The sequence below is a fragment of the Temnothorax americanus genome, unplaced genomic scaffold (assembly GCF_048541705.1).
Source record: "Temnothorax americanus isolate GAGA-0224 unplaced genomic scaffold, ASM4854170v1 Scaffold56, whole genome shotgun sequence".
In the NCBI taxonomy this organism is placed as follows: Eukaryota; Metazoa; Arthropoda; class Insecta; order Hymenoptera; family Formicidae; genus Temnothorax; species Temnothorax americanus.
Genome location: NW_027509712.1, coordinates 1008960 through 1018960, shown reverse-complemented (window position 1 = coordinate 1018960; position 10001 = coordinate 1008960). Strand labels below are relative to the sequence as shown.

Below are 10001 nucleotides of genomic sequence, written 5' to 3'. Positions count from 1 at the left end.
AAGGTAATCGCAGACCTCGACGAATGATGTCAGATCGCATCGGGGATCAAGATTTACGTGTTGTGGTGCTATTACACTCGAAAAATAATGTATACTCATGTCTCACGTGCTTGTGCAAATGAATTATAATACTCGTGAATAAATAATTTAAATGAAGTACGCAGAGAGAAAGAAAGAGAGAGAGGTTGTAAGTTGTAAATACGTAACGATATTCATTGACGTTATAATTTGCTAAGTGAAGAAAGTTTTAAGATGTAAATAAATATACATAGACGCCCTTAGTGCCGAAATTTATTTTAACGATTTATTGAATTTTCACACGCAAATACTTTCAGAGTATATCACAAAGAAATCGCAGTTGTGCAGCAGCAATAAAAAATACGGTTAACGCTAGAAGCGCTCTACTCGAGAGGTAAATTAGAGACTCGATCGGCGAACGCTAAAAAAAAGAGCCGTTTAACTTCTCGTTTAACGATCCGCGTTCGGAATCCCGCGAAAACGGCAAATTGGAGGAGTCGCGCTCTTGATGTGCCACGGATATGAGAAGGCGCGTCTTCCGAGGTCTTTCGTGGATGGAAGAGCGTGCGGAAATACCTATCTGATTTTCCATTTCTGATGGTAACGAGGTCGCGAGTCAAACCCTACAACTTCTACATTAAAACATTTGCACAATAAATTTTCTTTCGGTAATGATACTTTTGGAAAAAAAATAACTTATCAGCCAGCAATCGTTTCGACTTTATGCGCACTGATGTGCATATGTTTACAATACAAAATATCGGAGTCTCCATATTATCTGCCGCGCTTAGAGTCTCATTGTCAGTATATGGTCTCAATCAGCCGCTGCATACACGCGATCGAACGACGCGACCCTTAAATCCGGCAGGCTGTGCGTAACTCGTAATCCGCCGGTCTCTATTCTGCGTCGCAAAACGTGGCTTCGTGTGTGGTATCAGCTCGCGTAATGCGAATCGACTTACGTCGACGGTTCTCAATTCTCTTTCCTCACACGACATACGATATCTTCAGACCGCAATGACATCTTAAATATTCGTTCACAGGCATTATATTTTAGAATATTTTTTCAGAATGCTGCATAAATAGTATTTAATTTAAATAATATTTTTAAATAATTATATATATATCTTTTGAATAATTTATAATTTGAATAAATATATTCAGTTTTGATGAGAGAGAGAGAGAGAGAGAGAGAGAGAGAGAGAGATTTTTATAGAGTAATTTTTTTCGCACTAACATTTCACAGTGCATTCTTTGAGAATCACTGACATGAGATGTACTTACACGAGACCACGCGATTCCATCCGTGTCTGCACGCTGCGCGCGTGAAAAGGAAGCCTAGCCGCGCGAGCGTCAGTTTGCGCCGCGGCACCGCCGATTGCGCGGATCGGTGAGGATATATCGAGGCTGAATAGGCCGCGATGCGGATCAACGTCCTCGGAGAATTCGTTGAGTCGGCAGCGGCCGCGTCGACGGATTTCCCCTCTCGATCCTCTTGATCTTCTAATAAGAAGTCGCGATACGGCGGTCCTCGATGTGCGGGGGATGATTAGACGACGGTCCGTTTTAGATGGGGCGGAATTGCACCGGTACAGCTTCGTACATAGAGAAAATTGCGAACTGTCCACGTCATGTTTGAGCAAATAGGACAGAAAGTACAACACTCTGAACATTCGAATCGTGCAGAATAATAGCTGTATTTTATTAAAAATTTATAGTATAATAAATTAAATGTTATTTTGCATTTTTTATGTTAAGTCTGAGTTTCAATGTAAATAGTTAATGAAAGTAATCTGTTGTTTTATTCAGAATTTTAATAACCTATCTGATCTAAAAACGATCTCATTATATTACTCGTGCAAAATTATCATCGCTATTGTAATCTCGCATCTAAAATTTCACGCAATGTTGAACAAAGTTTTGTTAAACTCTCTATTTCCCGAAAATGCGACTTTCTGCCAAGCTAAAAGACTGAGAAACTTTCATTACCTGAAGAAGATGTTTTACGACAGATGTAGCGTTGAAACTTGCAGATGTAAGAGCACCCGTCTCTTCGACCTCCTCGACGTCATCCTCATATCACCGAGGTATCGATGTATACCAGGCGTTTTTATCCGTCGGGCCAAGTCGACGAGGAGCCGCTTTCAACACCGTGCCGCCTTTATAATGGCTTAATAACCCGCTTTTCTGCGACGTCGGGCTGCATGGTAAAAAAAAAGGACCAGGACGCGGACGCGAAGAAAGAGGGAGAGAGAGAGAGAGGCACGGAGAGAGTCGAAGGAGGAATTCCTCGAGGTCGATAGCGGCCCCGCGCTCTGTTTACGGGTATTTGTTGGACGTGGGTTATCCGAACGCGGCATCTCTCTTTCTCGATGCCCTCGTCGGCATGGCATCGGCGGCACATCGATATCGACCGCGGAATGTAACACGCGGCCCCGAAACAACATGGCCGGCGGGTGGATCTCCATAACGAGCGCGGTGACTTGCACATCCGACCCAGAACGCATTAGCCGTATTTGCATTTAATTGCCGGTTGTTTGTTTGACGTCCGCGCAACCAGCGGAATTAGGAACAGTCGAACGAGATGGTGGGGAGGAGGGCGCGAAGAGGCGAAGGGGTGGACCGCAGGACGCATCCTGCGCCCTGTGATCTACGATCCGCCCGCGCGATCGGGCCCTCGTCGGCCTCGTCGGAAAGGATGTCCGTGCCCTTCGTGTGCTATCCATATCCGGACGCGATTCTAATTTCTTCTCATAAAGGGATAATCGTGTTATTCTATTTACCAGACACAAATATAATAATAGGCATCTAGGAGTTCCTTAAGAATGTATGAAACGAAATTTGTAGAAAAGAAAATACCGGTTTCAACGTACGAAGCTAGAGAATTGCCAAATAAAATTTAAATATAATACGACATGATGTAATTATATTTGATTTTTGCACTATGTACCGTAATATCTTAATTCTGTATAATAAATTTCAAATTATAATGGTATGATTGAAATCATCCTTAACGAAGTCCAGAACAGTCCAGAACCAACGGAAATGTAAAGGAAGGCCCGCTGCGAAAGTTTTGCATAATTCTTTATAACTTAATTATTTCTATTTTCGCAGTTAATTAATGAATGATCCTATCGCGAACGTATCGAAGAGGGGTCTTAACTATCCTATTATAGCTATCCTGGTATTTATTTTAAGTTTTTAGAAGCCAAGGTGGAAGACGAGGCAGAGAAAGCGAGACAGTTGGCGTTTTCCGCGTTATCAGCCGATAGCCTTCGCCGCTTTCCCAGAGGCACCCAGAGGGATCGCTTACGATTACGGGGACGCACGTAGCTCGTCGGACGTATAACGGTGGATCTGGGTATATAGAATCCTAACTGAATCTCTTCTCTCGGAGGATCTCTCCCGCGCTTCGCTTCCTTCCCTCCCGCCCCGCCGTCGACCAGCACACGATGAGTGCCTCCTCTTCTTCGCTCCTTGTTCCTTCCTTCGCGCCTCTCTTTTCCACCGAAGAGAACTATCTTCTACTCCGTTTCTCTCCCGCTCTCTCTTTCTCTCTGTCTATCTCTTTCTCAAGTCCCCTCTTCTTGTCTGTCTCTTCGGTCCGTCTCCCACTTCCGGCAGCCCCACCCGTCGTCCCTTCGGGCAACCAATCCCGAGTAAAGTTTGTTACACAACTCGGCGAACTTTCGAAAATGGTCTGCCTCCGCCAAGTAAGCTGTTCTTGGCTCCCTCGTTAGCTAGACTTTCCTCTTTGGCGCGGTTCTCTCTATGCCGCCAGAGAAACCGCGGCGGATGCGACGCGCGCTTTATAGCTTTCTCTCTCTCTCTCTCTCTCTCTCTCTCTCTCTCTCTCTCTCTCTGCTCTGTCGACTCCTCTCATCTCAAGTCTCGCTCTCATCTCTCTCGTACTCATCATCTCTGCTCTCTCTCTCTCTCTCTCCTCTCTTCGCTCAGCTCTACCCTCCCCCTCCCTTTCTCCCTCCCTCCATCCCTCCCCCTCTCTCTCTCTTTTGCTCGCTCTCCTCGCCGCGCAATTCCCCGCAAAATAACGCGTCTTTGCCTTCGATAGTGTCGACTTTCGTGTTCGTTCGGCCGACGAAAAATTTTGCGCGGCCAAATGGCAGCTAGACTGAGCTGTGGATTGGGGCACGCTTGGAAAATAAAACGACAGAAATAGCATTCTCTTTAACGGGAAAAAAAAACACCAAATGCAAAATCGAAATTCTTAAGTAAATTGATATAAACAAAGAATTAATATATAATATGAAAGATATTCACAATTATATAGCGTTTATATATATAGTATTTCATGAAATAATATATATATATATATGTATATCTCTCGAAATTGTTTTTAATTCTAAAGGGATTACGATATCATCGATCATGTTTTGGTGAATATCTATAATACAAATTTACACAATAAAATTACTTAACAAAATGTCAATCAATTCACAATCATATGGAATGTATATATTTGAAATTTTAATTGTCTTTTCAAATGCATAAATTTATATGTATAAGTTATCGCGTTTGACCCACGATCACGATACATCCGTGTGTCGGTATGTTTAATCGTTCATGCGTGACGCCGTTCTCCAAAAATAATATCTAACGCGATATGCATTAATGATGGACGCGATGAAACTCGCGCACGGCGCACCGCCGCGCCGATCGGAATAACCGTCATCGTCAGTGCAGTGGCCATATCGGCGCAAGGCGCACACGGTGCTGAAGGCTCCAGCTATTTTATCGAGATCGTCGGCTCACTTATAGTCAGTTCCTCGAGTAACGCATTCATTAACGCAAATATCCGTCGGATGCATTAAGCGCGCGGTTGTCGTAATGCGCTCGCGTCGTATCGCGGAAATTGCGCGTCGACGCAAATGCAAATTGCTTTGCTCGTCCTCCGTATGCGCCTTTCGAGCTTATCACCCTTCACTGATTAGCTCTCCTGTCCGTTACCGATCTTCCGACGCTTTATACAATATATGAAACATATAAAATGTAAGCGGTTACCTAAGACGTTCTGATAGTTTTCGAAACATGTTCTTTTTATATTCTTCTATACCTATTTTTTAAATTTATAATTAATATAATTTCTTAATTCTTTTTTTTAAATTTAATTTAGGGGAATGACTATATATTAATCAACGAAAGCATTTCTTTTAATATAAAATATTGCAGTAATGCGGGGGATATGTGAATAATATGTTTCAATATTTAGACTGTGAAATAAATTAAAGTAATAACTAATGCATTAGCATTCAAAAAATAATCCTGTGCGTCATGTAGCTTAATTATTTTTGCCGTTTGCAATTTGAAAACATCGTCGACGATTGCAACAAAAATGCAAAGATGATTTTCAAGGACATATAACTGACATAAACATAACTTATAGACGCATGTAGACATTATCTGTGAATATTAAGTTTATATTTTAAAATTTTTGCAACAAAGTATGGACATAAATGTTGAATAAATTTCTACATGAATATAAAATTTAAAATACGCGAATTCTTATCGATATTGTTTCATAAATGATCGTGAAATATTTTGTGCAACTTTACAATGAAATAAACATGAAATAGAAAGCCATTTTATCGGACTCTTTGTGTAAGCTTTGAGAGCAAAATATTGACCAAAAATAATTGTAAAATTAATTGTAACCCTATAAGTGCAATGTCGCTTTAATAAACTAATACTCGATAATTTTCCAGAACAAACAAATGAATAATGTTGTGTTCACTTTAAGAAAATAATACGCATCTAATTCAAATATGTGATCCGAACGAGTTGTAGAAATTATTCATATGTTTTTCGCGTGACAGAAATGAAATCCGTCATTCAAATAATATACACGCATGGTTAACTATTATTTGAATACATAATTTTTAAACGGTTACATATGGAGACGATATGAAAAGCGATGATACCGCAATCCCAAATATTCTCGAGATAAAAACTATTAGTCCTTCATCTTCCTCGAAAGGTAAAAACATTATTATTTTCACCGATCAAAAGATTAAACATTGTGCAATTTTTGCATTCTTCGTTCTAACTTCTTTATAATCTATTTTACAAATTCTGTTACATTTAATATAAATATGTTTAATGTCACATGAAATAATATATAAAATTTAACATTATATATATAACCTCTATTGATTCTTCTCTCTCTCTCCAACTCGTCAATGAGTCTCAAGTGCAATCATGCATCATTCACGATAAATATTTCATTATCATTAATTTCTATATCGTGAAATCTATATCAATAACATTGTATTCAATTTATATTGAAGAATTATTTAATTAACAATTATCCTATCTAAAACATTCCGTACAATAAATAACTTGAAAACAATTTGGAAAAATTATTAAAAATTCTAAAATTGGCATTCGTAAAATTAAAGTTGTATATTAAATTAGAGCTTTAAATTAAATTACAAGAGGTAAACAACGTGCAATTATTCATCCATCTTTTTTATACAAATTTGTTACTTGAACGACAATTAATTCTTAACGAATGAAATAGATCTGGTAATTAATACCGCATCAGAAAGTCGAGCGTCCAGCTCCACCGATTCCAGCGACAGTTCGCCGTCTGATTTAAGAAGACGTCTCGAAGATTTGCCGTCGCCAAACGAATTCATTTTTCTGGCCGATCGCGTGGCCGCTCATGGTCGACGAATCTGTCGCAAGCGTGAAGTCTTCCTGCGTCTGCACGGAGTGGCGAATCGAATCGAGGAGAACGACGAGTGGGAGGAAAGGGAACAAAAGGCAGGGCTCGCGAGCTTCTTGGAAGCGTCCAGACCGAAGGACGCCCGAGCTCGGAGAAGGGCGCGAGCTCGCCTGGAAAGTTCGCCCTGCCGCGACGATAAGACGATGGTGATTTCTCAAGCTGCCGCCGGCTCTACCGGCCCTTTCAAAATCATCGTCAACGACGACAAATTAAATCCCACAGAGTCGTCTATGGACCGATCGGCGCGAGATGACCGCTTACGACTGCCCGCGATCGCGATACCTCGAGGACAGTCTCGGTCCTTTTCCTTATCCGAACCGTCCTCCACGCGTTTTTCCCATCATAGCAACGGTGAATCGCTTGATACCAGATCTAAGACAGCCTCTCACAGTTATCGAAACTTTACGCCTCGCGACAGAGCGTCGAAATCGGCCGACCTTCCGTCGGTTTCGCCGTTCTCCCTCAGCGGCGTTCAACCGAAGAAGTTTGGAGGGTACCGTCCATCTCCCGATGTAATTATGAAGAATCTGAGCTCCGGCAGCGAGTCGGAATCCGCCAATGGAGCGAGTCGCGGATTTTCTTCCGTCCGAAAAATTGGCAATACTATTGCAACTTTGGAATTATTCTCGCCGGAATCCACGGCCGTTTCATGCGTCAATGGACCCATCAAGAAGATGCCCATTATGTCCGCGAGAACTGACATTACCGGGTCAATATTGCCGAACCTTCTGCCTTCGTCGCGATCGCTCGACAACGACGATCTCGATCACCGGATTGCCGAAAACGCTTCGCGAAGTTATACCGGACAAGTAAATCGTGACGGAACGAAAACTTGTAACGAGCGAACAATAAGTCACGACGGATTTGTAGCGAAAACTTCCAGCGAGCTTCGGCAAGCCGAGCCGGAATATGAAGACGCGCGTTATCAGCAACAAGAGACACCGCAAGCCACATCGACTTTCTTCGCGAGAAGTTTTATGCCGAGGTCGGCGGAACTTGTAACGAGTACTTACGAGGAACAAGTAATTCATAATGAGCCTGCGATGAAAGCTTATAATGAATTTAAACTGGTCGGATCGGAATTCGAAGATAAGAGAGAAGAAGTGGAAGATTATCAGCGTATCACATCGAAAATACACCACGACGACATTCAAAATCAATTCGAATTTAATTGTCCGACAGGCCGGTCTAATTTCGAAGCCACGTCTTTAGAAAACAACGGGAATGTTCTCGATGTTGCGGAATGGAACCGATCAACGAGTCTTTACACAAAAGATGTTGTCGATACGTCACATTTTATTGAAGCAATTCAAAACGACGTTGCGGAAGATGCTTTATCGTCGGAGCCATACGGAAGTGAAGATCGCAGTCGGTCATCTTGCACGGCAAAAATATATTCACAGAAAGAAACGTTCTCGAGTAGACGACCGCAGAACGGCATCGACACGTCGGATAAATTCGATCGGGAAATTATAACCAAAGTTCCCACGCTTGCGTTAAATTCGCAGGATATTTCGTACTCGACGTCGGCAGGCAGTCGGGAATGTTCCGTTACGCGGCCTCTCGATCCCCACGCGTTGATCAAAGCTTTATCAGATGTATCTCTGAGACAGGAAAAACAGGGCGGGGACGTGTCAAGAAAACGCGAGGGCTATTATCGTGCCAAGGATACGATCGATGTATCGAGCAGAGCTTCGGATTTTCCCACGAAAGGGGAAACGTGGCGCGTATCGAGATTCTCGACGTCGGAGTCGCCTGAAAAATCGCTGTCGCGTGTTTCTTCCAAGATACCCGTCAGGATCTCCAGCAGCAAGATTATATCGCCGGGCAATAAACTCTCGGGATGTTACATACCAGAGAATTCCAGTGAGACTGCAAATTACGCGGAATCAAAATTCATCGAACGAAACAACGTTCCGTACGTAACGAATTTGTCGTACTCTCAAATTTGCAAACGGGATTCTTCGTTGAGATCGCTGAGGAGCAAGGGTATTGAAGTTGCGATCGCTGGAGGCGCATTCGCGCCGGACGATAAGACGGCGGAATTCGAGATCAACGATCGCGCGCCCGGAAGCTTAACTTCCTCGAATCTACGGAGTTCCCAAAGCACGCCGTTTGGCGATTACAGTCGCGACAAAATGCAACGTCTGTCCGAGAGTAGATTTCAAGGAGAAAGTTGTCCGCCCGTGTTCTTCCGTAAAGCAGCTTACCCCAGTGGTCAAGATTACGCGAGGATCGACGACGACGTACGGTCGAGATCGGACCGCAGCACGTCCCGGAAGAGCGTGGACACGATGGACGTTACGAGCGTAACCGAGTCGCCAGGTCTGTCTAAGTACAAGAAGACCGAGTCGTCTCAAATCGAGTCGTTGAGAAATGTGGAGGAGAATGTCACTTGGCGAACGGAGGACGAGTGCGCGTCAATTAATGATGAAGAAAATCCTGAAGATACGAAGGACAAAGATTACGTGTCGCGTGACGAAATGCCAGAAGGATCATATTTGCAGGAAAACGAGCATTACGAACTAAGAAGGTATGATTCATCGCCGTTGAGAACTCAGCAATTTGATTCGTCATCGGAGATCCAGAAAGGCGGTAGAAAGCGACGTGCTGGCGATGACGGTGAATTTAACGACGACAAGATAACCCTCGATCGGAATCTGGAAATCACGAAGATCGCGCAATCAGAAAACCTGACGTTCCAGGTGCACAGGACGCAGGAACTGTCTAGTTTTGCCGCGAGGATATCTTCGTCGATGCTGAACTTGAATTACGAGCCAAAGAGGAAGAAGAAGAAGAAGAAGAGCCAAGAACGTTTTCCCTTCACAATTTCGGAGGCGTCGGGAGCGCTGTCAGCTAAACACGAGGACGCGAGCGATTATCAATCACCCGATGAAAATTTCGGCCGTACGAAAATGGACGATCAGCTGCGAGAGAAGACCGTTTACCAGCTAAAAACGCATCCTAGCGTAACGAGACTGGCCACTTCGGGTATGGAGGACACCGTGACGGATATCCTGTGCTGCGTTGCGCAGGAAAAGAAGGAGAACGCGATGTCTTCGAAATCCAAGCTAAAGGCGTTCATACGAATATTTTCGAAGCTGAGGAAAGCACCGAAGCGGCCGAATGACAAGACTCCGGAATCGGCCAAGGTTATTTATGAAAATAACGCTTGTCGAGCGGATTCCAAAACGAATAGTTGCTCGGGTGATTCGTCGACAGAGGAAGCTCGTAAAAC

General features: G+C 43.3%; 1 long non-coding RNA gene across 1 annotated transcript; it reads right to left on the bottom strand.

Annotated features, from left to right (window-relative positions):
• Positions 1-520: 520 nt before the first annotated feature.
• On the bottom strand, positions 521-2960 carry LOC143904707 (uncharacterized). Its single transcript, XR_013259019.1, has 3 exons — positions 2008-2960; positions 1303-1613; positions 521-1042 (listed from the first exon to the last, which is right to left on the bottom strand). It is a non-coding gene; the product is annotated as an uncharacterized LOC143904707 (long non-coding RNA).
• Between the last annotated feature and the right edge of the window lie 7041 nt (positions 2961-10001).